At 41.0% G+C, this 21,047-nt stretch overlaps 1 protein-coding gene across 1 annotated transcript in view; it reads right to left on the reverse strand.

Annotated features, from left to right (window-relative positions):
• The window catches only part of VPS13C (vacuolar protein sorting 13 homolog C), a 6,956,796-nt gene that overhangs the window by 121,002 nt on the left and 6,814,747 nt on the right, over positions 1-21,047 (reverse strand). The window lies entirely within an intron of this gene.

Below are 21,047 nucleotides of genomic sequence, written 5' to 3' on the forward strand. Positions count from 1 at the left end.
CTTATTTTTCCCGAAGGGTATGACTATGCATTTCTTGGCATTTAACTTTAGGCCATGGCTCTGGCACCAGTTATCCGTTTCTGTGAGACCCTTCTGAAGGATATCTGTGTCGGATGTGTTTTCAACTACGGCGCCCAGTTTGCAGTCATCTGCAAACTTTGTCAGCCATAACCCTCCTGTATTTGCTTGTACTTCAGAAAAGTAGATGCCAAACAAGAGTGGGCCCAGGACTGAGCCCTGTGGGACACCACTTGTGACAGGCTTTGAGTCTGACATGGCGCCAGCAACTCTGACCCTGTGGGTTCTGTCACTCAGCCAGTTTGCAACCCATCTTGTAATGTATGGGTTTACATTTAAGTTGATGAGTTTTTCACTGATACCCGAGTGAGGTATTGTATCAAAAGCCTTCGCCAGGTCTAGGTAGGCTGTATGGACTGCCTTTCCCTCGTCAATGGCCTTGGTGACTGTTTCAAAAAAGTCAACCAAGTTTAGAAGGCATGATCTGCCTTTGACAAAGCCAAACTGGATTGGATCCAAAGTCTGCAAGTTCCCTATGTCTTTATTTATGAGATCCATTACGATCCTCTCCATGGCTTTGCAGATAAGGCTTGTCAAGCTAATGGGACGGTAATTTCCAGGGTCGGTGGTGGCACCGCCTTTGTGGAGTGGGACCACAGTCGCTGTGCGCCACTCCCTGAGTACGTATCCGGAGGTGAGACTAAGATTAAACAGCTGTCCTAACATGACAAATAAAGCTCAATCATGGCTATGGAAAAAGCATACTGTCTGTACAAGTGGATCAGATATGCAAAGTGACAGCTGTAGAGACATAGGCATATGAGTTCTGTTCATTCTGTCACACATTTATTTGGTTGAAAGAATGAACTGCAGAGTTATTTTGTCTGAATGTTCTACATATTGAAAAGTCCATTTTGTCAAATGTATGCTGTATCATAACAGGTAAGTGATATGTTTGTGTGTTTTATGATTAGGGTAATAGTTAGGTAAGGGGATAGTTTTAATGGTGTATGTATGTGTTGTGTGTGTGCATGTGTCCAAGCCTGTCTTGTTTTGGTGGTAGTGTTACAGAAAGTTTTTTTAAGGTAAGATGTAGGGTTAAGGTTAGCACATTTTCCTAAAGTTGTGCAGGGGGTTGAGGGGTTAGTACACTGCACATGTTGTGTAGCAGCACATTGGTCAGTTATGTTTCAGCTATTTTGTGATTCATGGCCCACGGACCTACTGCATGAGATGGTTTTCACGTTGTTTCTGGTAAGTACTATGGAAGCCCTTCATGAAGCTGTTGAATGACAGTTCTTTAGAAACACTTATTTTTGCTTTTTGTAAGTGCCAGGTAAAGAGCTATTATACTGCAACTTGCAGTGAGGCTATTTTCCTTAGCCCCACTTACTCCCCCCAGTGTTGACGCTGTGCTTGCAGGTTGGGCAGGTAATAAGGCATGCCTTCCTGAGAATGTGTCCCCGAGTCCTACAGCAGCTAATCCTTTTCAACCTTGCCACCTACCTAGCCAGGCAAAGATTCCAAGCCCTGCCCTCTTTCAAGGCTTGATGAAAAATCCACCCACATCAAAATGGTACCTACCCCCTCCAGGCGAGAACCACTGTTCCTCCCTGCCAGTTCATTCAGACACCAGTACCTAAAATGGAACTTGGGTTACCCTGGTCATAGTCAAGGCTTTATCCCTGTATCCCACTGGGATGGTGAGGTTGCCTGGAAGATGACAGGTGAAAGGGTGCGTTTAGAATGTTCTATGCACAGGTTAATCACATTTGTAAGTTTTAATTGTAGTTGTTTTATGTAGACAGGCATGCATACCAAGGGAGTGTATTTTCAGCATTTGCATTTAATTTTTTTTTAAAGATGCTGCATAAGTGTGGTTTTAAAATTATCAGAAGTATGTTACACAACTTTAATTGCACTATTTCGTACGCTCAGATTGCATACATTGTTATAGGTGTACCTCTGATGGAGTTTTTCCCTTCAGCCTCCACTGAAAATGGACTTTGAACAGTGAGATTATCGCAGTCAACAAAGACAAATAAATAAATTGTAGCTGATACGTTGATTGAGCATTTCTGGTATGACAGAGTTTGTTGTTTCTTAGCTTGAGTGTAATCTGTATTGGTAGGCATAATGTATGTGTGTGTGTGTATAGACCTCTCAACTTCCTAACACAATAAATCTGGATAAAGCCTTAAATAATGGGGGGGGGGGTTAAAGACTCCAAAACTGGGACAGATTTTAAATATTGTTCTTAAAAACTTAGAACGTTGTTAGAATAACAGCTTTTGTATTAACTTGCTTTTTCTGAAGGATATTTATTTATTTATTGATTGACTGACATTTGACTACTGCGAAGATAGGTAAAGGCTGCCAGCCTAGCCAGATAGAATTTTCAAGATAATTCTGTCATTTGTAAATATTAATGTAAGCCACAGGCTTGTTATCTTAAATGTGAAAAGACTGCATTGGATATTGAACTGCAAAAATGTAACAACAGTGCACTTGGCTGTAACAAAGCTGATAAGTCAATTCTTTGATGTCAAAATTCGGAGCCGCTATGTCTAGAGGGAGGCATCCTGCCTATTGTTTTAAGACCAGAGTTAATGGCTAGAATTTGCATGTATAAATGTCCTTTATTGCTCTGGTTTCTGTCCAGGTGTAAAGAATGTAAATGTAGTTTCTGTTAGCCTGGGAACACCACAGAAGTGTGAAGAATGATGTCATGTGAAGGAGCTCTGTGTTATCAATTTAAAGAGAGAGAATCAACATTTGTCTTGAGAACATACATCATCATCAGCACTGTCTTGCTCTATATGTAAGTTATTCAGAACTGTGAATAGCCAAGAAATAGGAAGATTAGACTAGTTTGTTTTTCTGTGATGTCAGAACTTTTCTACGGTATTATTTTAAGTATTTCTCTGTGATCTCTGAACTCTTTACTAGCACTGTGTAATAAGAAGTATTGTCTTGTGTTTTTATTATTTATTATTAAATATTTTTAAACCTTTCAATTATGGCTGTTTTTGTGTAGAGAATTTAAGCTCTAAGAGTACACTGCATATATATAGTGATACTGTACCAAGTCACTCTAATAAGCCTTGACTGTTCAGTCACACTTACCATTTGGATAATACTGCACAGTAATAATTGGACACCCTTTCAGAAGGGCCTTTGAGTATCTGATATTAGTGGGTGGTGGCAGCTGGTACTACCTTTTAGACTGGGCAGAAAAGGGGCACAGCAGGAGAACCTGTGCCAGCCTTCCCCAGGAGTGTCTGCATGATGGTATACAACTCTTATCTCAAAGTGCGTATCTCAGCTACTTGGGCAGGGACACAAAGCACTGGTTGGACAGAGGGTGTTGGAGGTTTTAGCTTTCCCACTAGGCTGAGATATGGACTCTATAGCTGTGCCAGTGGGGAGTCTTATTGGGGACCTGGAGAGAAAGGGAGAAACCAGCCTCAGACTGACTGTGATCTCTGTGTGCTCTTAAGGGAAATTGTACTTTACTGTGTGTGTATTTATTATCCTTTCCGTATACAGACACCCCTCACTGGTGTTAGTAGTGAGGATTGAGGCTCCTTGACTGCTGGGCCAGGGCACGGGCATCACAACTACCATGAAAATCTGAATGGGTAGAATCCCACTTTCAGCAGAGGCCTAGGAAGAAAAGCTCCAAATTATTATAAAATATTTTAAGAAAAATAATTTTACAATCTTCAAAAATAAAAATAACATCTTCAGTTTAAATAATTACAACAAATTAGACATAATATAAAAAGATTGATTAAGAATTAATACAAATTATATGCCAATCATTTAATACTTAGAAACATTTTAGACAGTTTGCACAGAAAGCAAAGGTAAGTTAGTCTGTTTAATACAAATAAGAACTGCAACACGAAGTGAGGAAAAACAGGCTTATAATATATTTTGAGAGGGAGTCAGAGAACAGAATTTTATAGTAGTAAGGAAGTAAGTGAAAAAAGGGAGAGTAATGAGGTATAAGGAATGAAAAGGTACTTGTTCACATTTAGGGATATAGTTTATCCTGGTTTTGTGCAAGAACACAGACAAATTTTAGGTAGGACATCTTTCAGAGCTGTTCTGAAAGATGGGAGAGAGGTATAGCCCTGATGGATACAGGTAAGGAGTTCTAGGCCTTAGCAACATTGTATGAGTACAGGCAATGCTCAATAGATTTGCTAGGTTTGCAGACAGACAGGAGTTTTTGGCCACTGGACTGCAATGACAAACTGGGAACATAGTTGTGTAAAATACTTTTTAGTGATTCTAGTTATATTTTGTGCTGTTTAATATTTTGTTCACTCTTCAATGTGTGTTTGAATGTTAGTATCCCATAATTCCATTGGTGTGGCAGGGTTATGTTACTTAATTGTGTATGCAAACTTTATGTTAATCAGCATTCAGATTTTTTGGCCAGTTGTACCTACTTTTCATGTGCCTTTGTCCAGATTTTTGATGTTTCCAGGTAGACATATGCTGATGATACTTTTAGAAGCCTGATTTTGTCTTGATTGATTGCTTTTTGGAGAAACTGACAAACTATTGTGCCCTATTCTTATTTGCTGCACTACACTGGCCTTCACTCTCCACCTTATTGCCATTCCTATCCACCCAGCAATCCCAATCAAAATCATTATAATAACTAGCTAAACACCCTTAATTTCAACACACAATGACAATGATTACGCTTATAACACTATATTTATAGCATTCCTTACCACTTTTACCCACCTGTCTGATAACCTTACTTGCCCTTCTAAATTCAAAACAGGAAACCCTAAACCACACAACAATATGCATTTACCCACAGAACAAAGAGTGCAAAGGACTTGCAAGTTTACAGGTTTAGTACTAGGCTAGCTGCCCATGCAAGACATTTTAAGCCTAGACAATTTCCTCAAAGGTGAAAACCAAACCCTGTACCTTCTGTCTGTGAGATAAACACTTAAACCATTATGTCATCCCCCAATAGTTGCATTTTAAGTTATCTTACAAGAAAAAAGTATATTCTTCAACTCTGCCTTCTACAGAACAACAAATCACGCAAACAAAATTCATGGTCTCATGTAAAAACTGTTTTGTCTACTAAAGAAGGTTAGGCTTACATGGGATGTGCAACTCAACCCAGGTCCACTAACAGCCTAAAACTGCCCTCTCCAACTACCACTGCAAATAAAAAAAAAGTTATCACACCTCTAAAAATTACAAACCTTAAATCAGGATTGGCACCAACACCCCATTTCTCCATTTTGTACAGTGGGTCAGGGTGTCACATCAACAGTGACAATCACCTAAAGTCAATGTTTACATGGCTAGCCATGGTAAAAATGCAAACCTCAATCTGTACAGCATTAACAATAAATGAACACTGCTGGAAACATGGATCCACTTTCACAAACCACACATTGATTTCCCTGTGTGAAACCTGGGTCAAACCCAATTTCTGCTCCACAATATTTCTGCTCCTCAGTATTCATTACAGAAAAACTTTACCACCTTACAGCGTAACAGACCTGTTATTAGATGTGGGGGAGGCACTATGCTACTAATTAAAAAAAAAAGTCCATCAATCAAAAATTTAAATCATATATCTGCCTCATCTCTGGATGACAGTTTACCATCATTGTAAACATGCAATGTCTCAGCACTATTTTAGGACTATCAAAGGCATTCAATACAGTTCCCCATTCCAAACTTCTAAACAGTCTCTCTAGCACAGGTCTTCTATTCAATGGATTACTAGTGATTTACCTACCAGACAATAATCTGTAAAATGGCAAGGTTTTCTCTCTTGTCTTACCTACTTAATAACAGGTGTTTCTCAAGGTTTTATACTTGGTCCCCTACTGTTTAATATTTTCATCAACAGTGTTCACACTCCATCCTGTCAGGGCTCTTGAATTCAGTATGTAGATCACTGTACTATAACCTGCTTTGATAATAGTGATAATAGTCTCTTATTCCTCCAGCAGATAACTCAGGAATATTTCTTCTATCAAATCTTGACCTAGCCATTTCAAACTGCTACTTAGCCCTAAGAAAACTAAACTCTGTTTTTTACCCATAAAACACTTACTCCACAAACTAAGATCCTTTCCCAGAATACCACCACAATTGAAACAGTTCCCCATACTAAACTCTTAAGCATAAAATAAGATGAAAATCTTCAAATCGATCTCCATATCCAGAACATAAAAAAAATAAGAAACGAGGGATGCTGTATAGACAAACATGTCTTGCACACATCCATCAAAACTACCCTAGCCACCATAAACCTAAATCACATCAGTTAAATCAGACTAACATGATGAAACTGCATTGTGTTTTTTGGGACTGTAGCGACCTGGCAGGTTTTAAAAATTCCTTGAGTACATGCTGGAAATGTTAGGGAACCAGCTTGTCAGTTGGTAGTTGGTGGTCCTTGAGTACATGATGGAAACGTTAGAGAACCAGCTTGTCAGTTGGTAGTTGGCAGTAAGGGTTAAGGCTGTAAGCTGCAGTTCCGTGGTACAGGCCTTGATTTCCTCAGCCCTCATTTGCCTACTGAATGAGCTTCAGCAAGTCACTTAAACAGAGAGTGCGAGGGGGAAATGGGGAATTGGGTTAAGCTCCTCAATGGTCCACTGAACTGCAAGCCTAGTAACCACCTATGAACCTACTAAGCTATGAGCTAGGAATAAATGGTTACAACTAAGGAAATGATTATTTTGAGATGGGAAAGAGGATCCAATTTGGCTAGATGTACACAGGCCTATATAGTAGTGTAATGCTAACCAGCTGCCAAAAAAAGCAACTCCTGGAAAATGGAAATAAAAAGCTATGCCCAATACAAATTAACTTCTAGATATTTTAAAGTTGATAAAAAGCTGGTGTTGGGTTCTGAAGAGAATGAGGAAATGTCATAGAAATAAAAAGAATTTGTGTGAACAATACATGTAAATTAATGAGGAATCTTAAGGGAAAGCAGAAATTGGGGGAAATGTATGGAATTTTAGACTGAATAAAAATTGTTAAAAAAAACATAACTACAATAGCAACAGAATATGTTATTACAGTTCATTTTCTATTAACCAGGTAAACCAAATTTACAGCTTAAAATATGATGATGTTCTTCATCTCACATTGCTGCAGTCCTGACACTAGGGTAGTCCGCTGTCCACGGTCGGCCCGAATATCAAAGTATAAGGCTGACGTCGGTCAGGGCGCATTTAACTGACGTCAGGACGTCAGGGTACAAATGCGCATGACCGGCGCCATATCCTCAGTCTTTTTTGCCGCATGGTCCGATGCAGAAGCAGCATTGCAAGTGCCGGTTGGCGTTCTGAGATTTTTCGATTTAGAAGTTTCAGACCGAGTTCAAAGTTGGCTGGAATATTTTAGTTTTTCTTGCCTCAGTCATTTACCAGATGTCAGAAAAGTTAATAATTAGTTTCTTGTGGGAAACAGATACCGATAGAGATTATCATACTTTGTGTATTCCTTGCTTAGGGCCTGAGCACGACGTTGTTGGCTGTCGCTCTTGTGATAGATTTAATAAACGCACTATAAAGAGAAGGTTGGATTGTGCAAGGTTAGTCTTTGGGAAGCGGTGCAATTATAAAATGCCGCCGGATGCTCCGCGCCTCAAGAAGCGCAAGGACAAGGCAGTTAAGCTTAGGCTGGAAGAACCGTCTGTACCGGACCGGGTTCTTGAGGTGTCGGTGGAGCCGGTGGCTCCACCAGAGATTTCTTTGTGTTCCCAGGGTGAGACCTTATTATTGCAAGATGTGGCCTCTAAGGAGGCAAGTCAGGCTGAGGGGGCTTCTCAGGTTACTTTACTCCCCTCCCTTCCTAAGGTGGCTAGGCCCTCTCCTTCTGTTTCTAAGGCTTCTCCCAGGGGCAGGCCAGGTTTAGCTTCAGTTGGTGTTACCCCTAGCTCTTCAGGTACTATGCCCAAGAAGCATATGCTTAAAATGGAAGAAGATTTGATTACTTTGATTAGGGGTTCTATGCCCCCTCCTGCTAAGAGACCTAGGGTGGGGCCTGAGCTGGGGGGTTTTGAGCAAGCTTCAGATGTTTCAGAGTCATCGGCTGAAGACTTGCAGGAGTACTCTCCTTATTCTGATTCTGATGTGGATGATTCTACTCCTTCTGCTACTCCTCCTGAGGATTTTTTTTTTTCAGAAACTCTTCATTCCATGAGGGAGCATTTTAAGTGGGAGGGTCAGGACTTCTCTGATTCCAGGAAAAGGCTTAGGGAATTTCTGTTTTTACCCCAGCATAGGCCTTTGGCTATACCTCCTGTTTTGGATGTAGTGGAAGATGTTTTACAGAGGCTTCTCTTAATCCTGATTTTTGCCTCCTGCTCCTGTTGCCGGATAGGTATTACAGGGTGCCTGAAGTTCATAAGTATCTTTTAAGAGTCCTAGGGCAGACCCAGAAACTATTAGCCAGGGCCTAAAGGTGTTAAGGCTTCTGTTGTTAAGAATCCGGTTCCTACAGACAAGGAGGCTAGGGCCTTGGATAGATGGGGAAAGAAAGTTTATACTTCTTCCGCTCTTGCTATGAGGGCTCTGAATTGCCAGTTTCACATGTTGAAATACCAAAACTATCTCCTTTCACAATTGAAGTCTAAGGTTGATGCTCTGGCAGTAGGTATTGATTGTAAAGAGTTGCAAGATTTAGTACATGTTTCTGAACAGGTGGGTAAGCATTCTTTGCAATGTGGTTTTGATGCTGTACAGGCCTCGTCTAGGGTGGCTGCCACTGGGACTGTTCTTCGCAGGCACGCCTGGCTGAGGGATCAGAATTTGTCTGAACATGTTAAAACAAGGATTTTAGATGCTCCTTTACAATCTGACGTGTTGTTTGGTCCTCCTGTTGAGACTGTCTTGAAGAAATGGAAGACAAGGCTAAGTCTATGCAGACTGTTAAAGATTTTTTGCAGGTCCAACCTCCGAAGTTTAGTAGAAATTGGCCTACTAAGGGGTGGACGTATCCTTCTTATGATTCCCAATCTAGGGGTAGATCTAGACGTGGTAAGGGCAGAGCTCAGGGCTCTTTCAGGCCTAGAACAGGGAGTTCTCCTGCACAGGCTTCGGGTGAGGGCAGGGGTCAGTCCTTTCGTAAACAGACCCAATGACCTACCTTTTCAGCTGCCAGAGCCTGCTCGTCTGGCAGCACCTTTGGGAGGAAGGTTGGCACTTTTCAAAGAAATTTGGAGTTTAATTACCCAGGACAGATGGGTATTGGATATCATACACCACGGCTACAGGTTTTATTTCCATACCTTGCCTCCTTTCAAAGGCATGCCAGACGTTCCTCCTCAACAAAGAATAGAGGCTCACAAACAGGTTTCTCTGTTGCTCCAACTAGGGGCCATACAGCCGTCCCTCTGCCAGAAGTGGGCCTAGGATTTTATTCTCGCCTGTTCCTAGTACCAAAGAAGGGGAACACGTGGAGACCAATTTTGGATTTATCTATCCTCAACACTTATCTGGACATTCCCAAGTTCAAAATGTTGACGTTGCAGCAGCTTTTACCTCTGCTGGGCAAAGATCATTGGATGGTAACTTTGGATCTCAAGGAGGCTTACCTTCATGTTCCTATCAGACTCAGTTGCAGAAAGTATCTGCGTTTCGAGCTGGGACTTCTCACTATCAGTTCTCTGCATTGCCCTTTGGCTTATCTACTGCGCCCAGAGTGTTCACGAAAGTTCTGGCTCCAGTGATAGCTTTCTTCAGGCTAAAAGGAATACAGATCTATCCTTATTTGGACGACTGCCTAATTCTGGCTCAAGGAAGGGAAGAGCTTCTTCGTCATTTGGAATATGTGATAGCAGTGCTAAGATGCCTAGGGTATTCTGTGAACGAAATAAAGTCCAGTCTAGTACCCTCTCAAGACATGTGCTTTCTGGGTGTGAGACTGAATACAGCAGCCCAGATGGCCTTTTTTAACCCCGGACAAACAAAAGAGTCTGTCCCTTTACTTCCATCAACTATCTCATCAGTCCGGGCTGACTGCAAGGACAGTCCTTCAAGCCTTAGGGTTCATGGCATCTTGTATTCTGGTGCTTCCCAATGCCAAACTGCATATGAGGAAGCTACAATGGTATCTCAAAAATGTATGGACACAGCACTGCCAGGATCTGGACACTGTCATTCAAATAATACCTTGCATTCAGAAGGAATTTTTGTGGTGGGCTCAGGAATGTCACCTAAACAAGGGACTCTCTGTGACCCGGCCAGAGGCAAGTCAGATTTTAACAACAGATGCCTCAGACAAAGCTTGGGGAGCTCATCTAAATGGAAAGTGGATACAAAACAAGTGGCCTGTCAGACTACAACATCTACATATCAACATGAAGGAGATGTTAGCAGTCCAGTTTGCATTAATAGCTTTCAAGGAATTCCTTCTTCCAGGACAGGTGTTGATTCTAACAGACAACACAACTGTCATGTGGTACATCAACAAGCAAGGGGAACGATTCTTATCCTCTATGCAGGCAAGCAATGATTTTGTGGGAGACTGCTCTCAGTTTACAGCTCAATCTTCAGGCAAGGTTTCTGCCAGGGCACAGAACTCCTTAGCAGATGTGTTGAGCAGAAATTATGGATCCCCACGAGTGGAAATTGGATCCTCATGTATTTCAGAAATTGACAGTGTCATGGGGAACTCCAGACATAGATCTGTTCGCTTCTCCACTAAACCATCAGCTGCCAAAGTTTTGCACAAAAGGTTTCATCCCACAGCTTGGAGAGTGGATGCTCTTTCTTTCAATTGGAGCAATCTTCACGTATGCCTTTCCACCTCTGCCTCTCCTCCCAAAGGTACTTCTGAAGGTCAGACAGGACAAGCCAAGGATGATTTTAATAGCTCCAGATTGGCCTCGACAGCACTGGTACCCATTACTAAGAAGTCTAGTACGGAAGCCTCCATGGCCTTTGCCTTGATTCCACACCTGTTGTCACAGGAGGACAGCCATTTGCTCAATGTCAAGCTTCACTCTCTGCACCTCACAGCCTGGCATATTCTGTTTTGAACCATAATGGGCCTCCACTTCCTCAGCAAGTTTTGAATGTTATTTTGGAAGCTAGAAGGCCTAGTACTAGGAAAGTGTACGCTGATAAATGGAAGAGATTTTATTTTGGAGTGCAGCAAAAGATTTTGATGTTTCTGAGCCTAATTTGTGTGTGGCTCTTCAATATCTTACTGAGTTACTGGACAAAGGTTTGTCTTTCTCTTCTATTAAAGTTCATGCTGCAGCAATTTCAGCTCACTATGATTGCGACCCGCCATTGTTTTCTCATCCTTTGTTCAAGCAATTTCTTAGAGGGGCAAAGAATATAAGACCCCCACGAAGGGCTCCTACTCCTGCTTGGGATCTCAATTTTGTGTTGGAGAAACTCACTCTACAACCTTTTGAGCCTGCAGCTACTGCTGACTTGAAATATTTATCATGGAAGACTGCTTTTTTGTTGGCCATTACCTCTGCAAGAAGGGTTTCTGAATTGCAGGCCCTTATGGCAGTTGAGCCTTTCTTGATTTTCCATAAGGATAGGGTATCATTACGCACTAATCCTTCCTTTATGCCTAAGGTGGTTTCTAGTGTGGCTTTAAACCAGACTATTCATTTGCCTACTTTTTATGCAAATCCCCAAAATAAGGGGAAAAGATTTTGCACACTTTGGATGTACACAGGCAGTTGCGTTATTATTTGGACAGAACTAAAGGGTTCCAGTCTCAGCAGTTGTTTGTTTCTTTTGCTTTGAGTTCTCAGGGCAAGCCTGTGTCAAAACAAACTATTTCTAAGTGGATTGGGTTTTGCATTGCTTTCTGTTATTCCCATCATGGCAAGGAGGTTCCAGCTGGGATTAGGCCTCATTCCACTAGGGCTACTGCCACTTCAACGGCTTTTTTGAGGGGAGTGGCAACCAAGGATATTTTGGAGGCAGCTACTTGGAGTTCTGTGCATACTTTCTCTAGGCATTATCACCTGCCACTTTACTCTAAGTCCAGGGCTGGTTTTTCCACTGCGGTTTTGCAGGGCATTTTGGCAGCTCCTGCTTCCTTATAGTTAGCCATCCTCCCTTACCTCTGCTTTGGGATTCTACCCAAGTGTCAGGACTGCAGCAATGTGAGATGAAGAACATAGTACAGTTTTGTACCTACCATAAATGTAGATGTTCAAGATCCACATTGCTGCAGTCCAATACCCTCCCTCCTTCCCCTCTGTCGTTGGAGGTGGTTGTGTGGGTTGGGTTATACATATTGTGTATATTGTATATATATTGTACATATAGTTAGTGCAAGGGTGGTTGGTTATTTGTTTGCTGTCTTTTGGTTTTGACCTTTATTTTTAAGGTCTTCTGACATCTGGGGCAAGAAAAGACTGAGGATATGACGTCGGTCATGCGCATTTGTACCCTGACGTCCTGACGTCAGTTAAATGCGCCCTGACCGACGTCAGCCTTATACTTTGATATTCGGGCCGACCGTGGACAGCGGACTACCCTAGTGTCAGGACTGCAGCAATGTGGATCTTCGAACATCTACATTTATGGTAGGTACAAAACTGTACTATTTAAAGAAATTAAAAAAAAAATCTTTTTGACCTTGTCATAAATAATATCTCACCTAATTGTATTACTCCTACAGTATCCACCATCTTGAGATTCATTACAGAATACTGATCGTGCAGATGGGTATAAAACTGTTTGGCTCTGCTTTGATCTCCCCATTAGGAAAATGGGATTGGCTCAGCATGTCATAGTATGTCAGGGACATGCCTACTTGCCAACATTTTGTTTAATACAAATGAAAGTAGTTTAGTTTTGCAGTTCCATGGCATTTGAACCTTTAATTTTACTTGTGGCAACCATTATGCCTGTCACTGTACCAGGGATGTCTCCCCTTGTTTTTACAACACTATTACATGCATCTCTGCTTACTGTGAAGGTTGTGCATATCTATTAATTGTGTTTTGTTGTTGGGTGATGTCTACATTGGTTATTAGCAACGCTGTCACAGTTATATAAATTGTGTCCTGCTTCTGGTGATTTCCACATTATTTATTTGCAACATTGTTACATTTACATTAACTACGCCCTGCTGATGGGTGATCTCTAGGTTTATTTGTAAAACTGTCACATCCACATTAACTGTGCCCTGCTGCTGCGTGATCTCTACGTTGTCTATTTGTAACATTGTTACATTCACATTCACTGTGTCCTGCAGCCAGGTGATCTCTGCATTATTTGCAACACTGTTAAATTCACACTCGCTATGTCCTGTTGTTGTTACTTTCACACTTACTATATCTTGCAGATAGATTATCTCTACATTGTTTATCTGTAACATTGTCACATTCACACATTCACACTCACTGTGTCCTGCAGATGAGTGATACCCATCTTGCTTAATTCTAATAACATCACATTCAGATTAATTGTGCCCTGATAGTGGGTGATCTCTACATTGATTGTAAATATTGCACTAACAAGTGTATTTTTCAGTTATCTGATATAACTGAAAACAATAATTACTGCTTTCATCCTTTGAGATCAAATAAGGGACTTGATGAGAAAAGTAAATAGCTTATTTTTCTCATTTAATCTAGATTTTGTTTTTAATCTTAAGGCAATAGTTAAGTAATCCCTATTCATTCTAGAATTTTTTTTATTTAGTTGTGTATGTGTGATGCTTGCAAATGCACAATGTAATATCACAGATCTGACATCTAGAGGAGATTTAGTAGGGCACTGAATCTATTTACTCATTATGCCATCACATTCATGTCATATAATGTAACAGAGTTTCTACTGGCAAAGTCTAGTAAGAATACTTTTCTGATGATTTATTAATTATTGAGTTCACTGTGCTGTTAGTTTTAAAGTAATGATGTCAGTACTTGATAAACTCTGATCCCATCTCAATACACTTCACTCTTATACCAAAACATGGGTTCTGCACAGGCAGAAGGACAATAATGGTTATATGGACTCTTATTAATGACATTTTGCTACATATGGACAAAGGCAAGGGTAAACTAAATGGGCAATATTTGCTAACCTTACCAAAACATTGATTTGGTGATCCACAACCTACTCACTCACACCCTGTTTGCAACAGGCATTAAGGAAAAGATTTTTGAATGTTTTGGTCACGTTTTTGTAAGCCTTCAGATAAAATGGGGTCCTCCCACTCCCATTCATTGGAATTTAAAGTAGAAGTACCCCATTTGCCAATATTATCTTCCTTACATTTTTCATATACACCAATAATCTCTGTTCTGACCTCCCAGTCATGCCTAAAATAATATACACACATGATATGGTAATTTATAGATCTTTCTCCCTTGAACTAGAAAAAAGGCACAGAAGAATCAAATGCCTGGTTTACAGAAAAGGAACTAATTCAAAACTTTAGAAAGATTAAAGCCATGTTGCTAAGAACCTCACAAATACCAGAAAATTAGGAAGTTTAAATTAATCCATCACTCTCCAGTGAATAGACTACAGTCTTCTACATTCTTGACAACTGGTTAAATCAAAAGCTAGACTTCCACCTTACTCAGACATGACAAGGATAAAAATGGACAAGCTCCTATTATATGAATGGAGAACTCCTAATTTTAAAAGCTCCATGGCTCAACTTCAAAATGGAAAAGAGCACTAAACTCCCAATAACACAGTAAGCAGACCTCCTCTTAAGGCCCCTGCTGTGCAAACTCATAAAAAGCAAACTATTCAACCACCTTACCAGTAGACTATTAGTCAAACAGCCCAATTAAAACCTCTATTACTGAAATCCCAACATCCACCTCTCAACATAATCTGCAAAACAAAGTTTCTGTCAGTGACCATTGTGTTTCCATCCTATTCCCTAAACTCTGGGAATCCCTCCCTGCATTTCTTAAAACAGTTATTCCTACATCATCTTCATTAAGAATTTTTAAAAGCATCTTCTACATGCTGCACATGCAAATGCTTTTGTAGGAATAACCCATCGTCATATCTTCTTATTCTCCACATCCAAGTTTGAGGCTGATGCTCTTTACTTCTTAATCAATACATAGAGCACAAAACTACATAAATAAAGATATTTGTATATTTCACCCCTACCTCCCAATTATACACCTATGCTTTTATTTTTAAGGGCAAATATAGACCAGCACAGCTATCAATCTGGTCCTCAATATCAGCCTTTCCTTATTCGAATCAACTACTAGCTTCTGAATAGAATATTGTTCTTTATGATCTGCTGTTTTCAAATGATTTTTTTTAAATGTTTCTAACTGGGTTAGCACACTGAACATGTATCACTTTTCAAAGGCGAGTCAGAGTACTATCTGGTAAGTGTCTAAACAAAATATTCCACCCCTAGAAGCTCTCTTCACCCTAGAGAATCCTGATGTCTGTGCGGTCACTGCAACATGGTTTAAAGCCGTGGAGAGCACACCAACAGTGCAAGGTTATAATGCCTTCCACACATTTAGACCAGCACTACACAGACAGGGACTAAATGTGGAGGTGTATCTATTAACATCAAAAAATAAATATGCCTCAAGGCTGGTCAAACAGGGCAATGCACTTGGGCTGCTCCATGTTCAAATCACCATAGGCAAAATCATTTCCTTGCCAGCTAGAAGCCCCCCTCTAAGACCCAGGAAACCCACACCATGTATTTAAACTTATTAGAAACACTAACCATCCAACCCAATACTATATTCATGGGCGACTTTAATTACCCCACTATTAACTGGGAATCCTATATGACACCAAATGTATATTTATTTATTATACATTTGTTTACCAGGATAGCTCAACTGGATAAATGTCCATTTTCAGTGGATGCTCTGAGAGAAAAGCTCCAAATAGACACATTTACATAGATTACACAAGAAGTTAGATAACATTAGAAAACATAAAACAAAGTGATTATGTACAATGGTTTAGTAGTGTTCCCTAGTAGGGACTCATAATTCTCATGGACAGACACAATTAAAAGCAAGAGACGTCAGATTGGATACACAGCTTGGTGACGTAGTTGCATGTTATGATATTGACAGATTATGCTTTCAGTTTGTAACTTAATCAGGGTTGGTACATATGCAAAGCCAGTTCACTTTGAGTATAGGCACAGAAATTCCTGGATTTTGTAAACACAAAACTCTCTGAACCAGATAGTCAATATACTAACCAGGGGTGCAACCATACTGGATCTGGTCCTCACTAGTATGGGAGAGTGCTGCATATCCCCTACTGTAATGTCTTCTCTGGTAATGTCAGACCATAAAATGGTCTCCTTTGAAGTAAAAATAAAACCTGGACCCCACAGCTAAACCTGGGATATTCAGGAACTATTCTAAAGCTAACCTCCAGCTATTAACTGATAACCTGGCAAAATTACAAGCCCCCATAAACCCTGAGAACACTACTGCCTATGTAGAGCTGTTCACAGAAACCCTGTACAAGCATGTTAATAGCTACATAGAGGCACCCACCAGGAAGAAGTACAGACCTAATTTAAAAAAAACAAGCCACACTGGTGGTATAACAAAATCAATAGGCTGTATAACAGAAGGAAGAAAATCATGGCAAAAATTAGGAGTTGCATTACCCAGCAGGATAAAAGCACTCTCATCAAACTAAACAAAGATCTCAGAGGACAAATAAAGTCTACTAAAGCCAAATTTGAGGGGAATTTGGCCTCTCAGACCAAGGACAACCGAAAGGCATTCTTTAGCTATGAAAGCAACCTCAAAGGCAATACACAGTTGTGTGAAGTGCTCATTATAAATGGAGCCACCTATACTAAGCCAGAAGATAAAGCAAACCTACTGGACAATAACTTCATCTCCAACTTTACCCCTCTCTCCCCCTCAATCTTCCCTCAGGAACTACCATCAAATACAACTACCACTACTATCACTAGGGAACAGGTTCTTAATGCTCTCTCTAAGACCAAGAACACTGCATCAATGGGCCCATACAACATCCAAGGATGCCTTCTGAATAGCAGGAAACATGACCCATCAGGGCCTCTGGAATTGCTATTTAACTATAGCCTCCAAAACAGGCTTTGTGCCTCATGAATGGAGAACAACAACAGTCATCCCTCTGCACAAAGGTAGGCCATCTACAGACCCTGGAAACTACAGACCCATAAGTCTCACATGTAAAGCCATGGAAAGAATTATCAGGGAAATTATCAACAGTGATGTAGTAAACCTCCAGACACTTGACCCAACCCAGTTTGGTTTCGTCAAGGGCAGATCATGCCTACACAATCTCAATTCTTTGAAAAGGTCACCAAAGGAATGGATGAGGGCAAAATAGTTCACACTGCCTACCTTGACTTGGCCAAGGCATTTGACAATACCCCCCACACTCGGGCATTGGTGACAAACTCAAAAGATTAGGTAAAACTCGTATGCCACTCGGTGAATAACCAACAGGCTCACAGACATGACCCAGGCTCACAGACATGACCCAGGAAGTCAGAACTGGGGAGCCTACCTCTACAAAGAGGCCAGTCACAAGTGGAGTCCCTCAAGGATCAGTCCTTGGACCATTCCTTTTTGTCATTTACTTCCCTGAAGTCAAGGCTAATGTCAGTTATCTCTGGCTGACTAAATTTGCAGATTTTTGCAAAGTAGGAGCTGTCATTGAATCTCACACTGACACAAATGTTCTTCAGGAGGGGCTGACACACACAAACAACTGGTGTCAGAGCCATGGACTAAAACTAAATGCCAAGAAATGTGTAACAGTATCCTTTGGGAAGTCATCCACCCTGGCAACTATCATATTGACAATACACCCCTTAGAGTTGACCCAGCAGTCAGGGACTTAGGGACACACACAGATAGATGCCTTTGGCCATCATGTGTCTACTGTAGTGAGGAAATCATTGTTGTGCAACATATAAACAAAAGTGTGGCATCAAAGTCCAAGCAAGTCATTGTTCCACTGTATTCGCCATTCATCATAGGTTCATAGTTTCCCAGGCTTGCTAATAAGTCGTCCAGGTTCCTCTTAAAGAGGGCTAGAGAGGTAATCTGCTTGACATGGAGAGGGAGTCTATTCCACAAATGGGGAAGTCTTTGTGGCACAAATCTATCCTGCCAACAAGTTCTATTAATATCATAGACTAGGTTAAGGCCTTGCGTGTGGGTTGAGTGAGTGGAGTTTGTCTTACGGATATGCAGCAACTCCAGCAAGGTTTGGTCTGAAATGGCCTTGTATGCCAGACACAGGTCATCTCTGAGCAGTCTGTATGAGACTGAGTAGTGGGACAGGGCATTTTGCCTATCTGTATAGGATAGGTGTTTGAGACCCTGGATTTTCCTGGTCAGGAACCTGTGTGGTCTCTCCAACTGCTGCATGTAGTTGGCAAGGTACATGCCTCAGGGGGCATTGTACTCACTAATGGGCCTGATAAGGGAGGAGTACAGGGATGTTATGACTTCCTTGTTCCTGGATGAAATACCCTTATTTATGAGGTGCACCATGTAAAAGCCTTCCATACAATGGAGGCAACATGGTGGTCAAAAGTCAGGTCGCTATCAACCTGGGTGCCCAAGTCCCTCACGACTGATTACATGCTTAGTACATTGTTATTAATGTGATAATTAGTGGGGATGACATTTTCGCCAAAGGGGATAATGATGTATTTCTTGGCATTCAGTTTGAGGCCATGCTTCTAGCACCAGTCATTAGTTTGGATGTTCACATCACTAGGGGAATTTAAGTCCGTGCCCAGCTTGCAGTCATCTGCAAACTTGGTCAGCCACAGACCACATGTTTTGCCTTGCACCTCAAAAAAGTATATTACAAGCAGTAGAGGCCCCAATTCTGATCTTTGAGGTACACTGCTCATTATGGGTCTACTACTAGAGGTGGCTTCCCCAACTTTGACTGAGTGAGTTCCATCGGTGTGCCAGTTAGCTACCCATCTGGTAACATATGGGTTTGATGCCTAGCTGGGCGAGTTTATCTATTATACCTGAGTGAGGAATAGTGTCAAAGGTTTTGGCTAGGTCAATGTAGGCGGTGTGCACCATCTTCCTCTCATCCATGGCTTTGGTGACTGTTTCAAAGAAGTCGACCAAGTTTAACAGGCATGATCTCCCTTTGACAAAACCAAACTGCATGGGGTAAAGTATTTGGAGGTTGCCAATGTACTTTATTATAAGGTCCAGATAATGCGTATCATGGCCTTGCAGATCAAGCTACTTAGGCTGATGGGTCTATAACTGCCTGGGTCAAAGGACGCTCCACCTCTGTGTAGAGGGATGACAGTGGCTGTCCTTCATTCAGCTGGGATGAAGCCGGTGCTTAGGCTTTGACTGAATAAGGTGTCTTATGGAGCGGAGAGCTCATGCCTGAGTTCATGTAGGATACAGCCAGGGATGTTATCGGGTCTCATGGAGACTGTATTCTTTGCCTTTGAGAGGGCATTAAGGACCTGCTCCCTGGGGATGAGGGGAGGGGGACAGGTGGTGAGAGTAAAATGCCCCCTTTTGTATGTATCTAACCACGCATATCAAACACCTGTAAAAACAAAACAGGTTCTTCACTAAAGGAATACAGGGCTTAAATAAAATGTCCTGTGCAGACTGCCTCAAGTCTCTATCCCTGTATGCTGTCTCCTACAGGCTTTTGAGGGGAGATCTATGCCTGACATACAGGGCATTGTCAGACCCCACTATGATGGACCTCCAGCATATCCATAAAACAAACAGCACCAGTTACCTCTTCTAATTACTTAAACCTTGCCTGTGATATAAATAGGACCTGCTGGAGAGACAGGTATGTATCACAGAGATTACCCCATCTGGAAGAGGCTCCCTAACTATGTAAATAGAGTTCTTCCTTAACCCAATTCAACTGCAACTTGGAGAATTGGATGGGGAACAGGACATTCATCCCTGGTCTAGCACCTATGTCTCTAATGGACACAGGCAGCCTGCAAATGGTTCATCTCCCAGGCCCTAGCTTGTAAATATTTCATCTCTCAAGCCCCTGGTTATACTTATCAAGGGTATCAGAACTTGTCAGAGATTTGTGATGCATAGATAGGGTTAAAAAGGCCCTTGTGGTCATTAGCCTAGTAAACACCTATGAAATCACAGAACAGACAAACAGAGATTGAGAAAAATCAAACCCCGGACTACAGGGAGCAGATTATTAACAGCTTATAACTTTAATCATCTGTGCTGACAGTTGTATAGAAGTAAATTATTTTACATAATCCTTACTATATTCTGTACAGTGCAGTTCACATAAAGTGCAATCACTTAATATAATTCATTATTTTATGTAATCCTTATTGTATCCTGTAACTATTCCTTTTCTTCGTCTGCAGTTTTCCTGTTTGATGTATAACAATTACTATAAATACACGTCTATGACATATTCCTGGATGCATCCAGCAGGATACAATCAATGTAAGATTCCTCTTCTGCTTGCTTAATAGACCCTGTGAATGCTAAAATAACACTATACCTCAAGTTTGCACTCCTGGGTTGAGTCAGAAAATGTTAGAGTGGAATCAGTGCTCTATTACAGTAACTACAAACAAATAATCTTCATATTGCCTACTTTTCTTTAAGTAAATAATGTATTCAATGTCCAAATCTTATTCCTGGTTGCTAATTAATTTATATAAAGGTCATTACAAAAAAACTGTTGAATTATAACTTTTGCTACCAGCTTTTTGAAGAGCAAGTGCTCAGTTGTACAGGTTATGTGCATTGTTGGTTAGTTTTAAGAGTACAAATTGTGTCCTGGTCATGTCAGATTGGTCTGGCTGTTGGCATTGTGTTACTATAAAATCAAGAAGGCAGTAGCACTGAAAAGGTATTATCATCCATCTTGGAATCCGTGTTTATGTAAATACATTCATTTTAGCAAAGAGAATGTTGTCACTCTTAAGGCAACACTATAAGGCACTGGGCTGAGAGTGATGTGTACAGAAATGTCTATAGCTTTACTCGCCAGTGGTACAGTGTA

This window comes from Protopterus annectens, chromosome 7.part0 (assembly GCF_019279795.1).
Source record: "Protopterus annectens isolate FY-2018-M chromosome 7.part0, PAN1.0, whole genome shotgun sequence".
Lineage (NCBI taxonomy): Eukaryota > Metazoa > Chordata > Ceratodontiformes > Protopteridae > Protopterus > Protopterus annectens.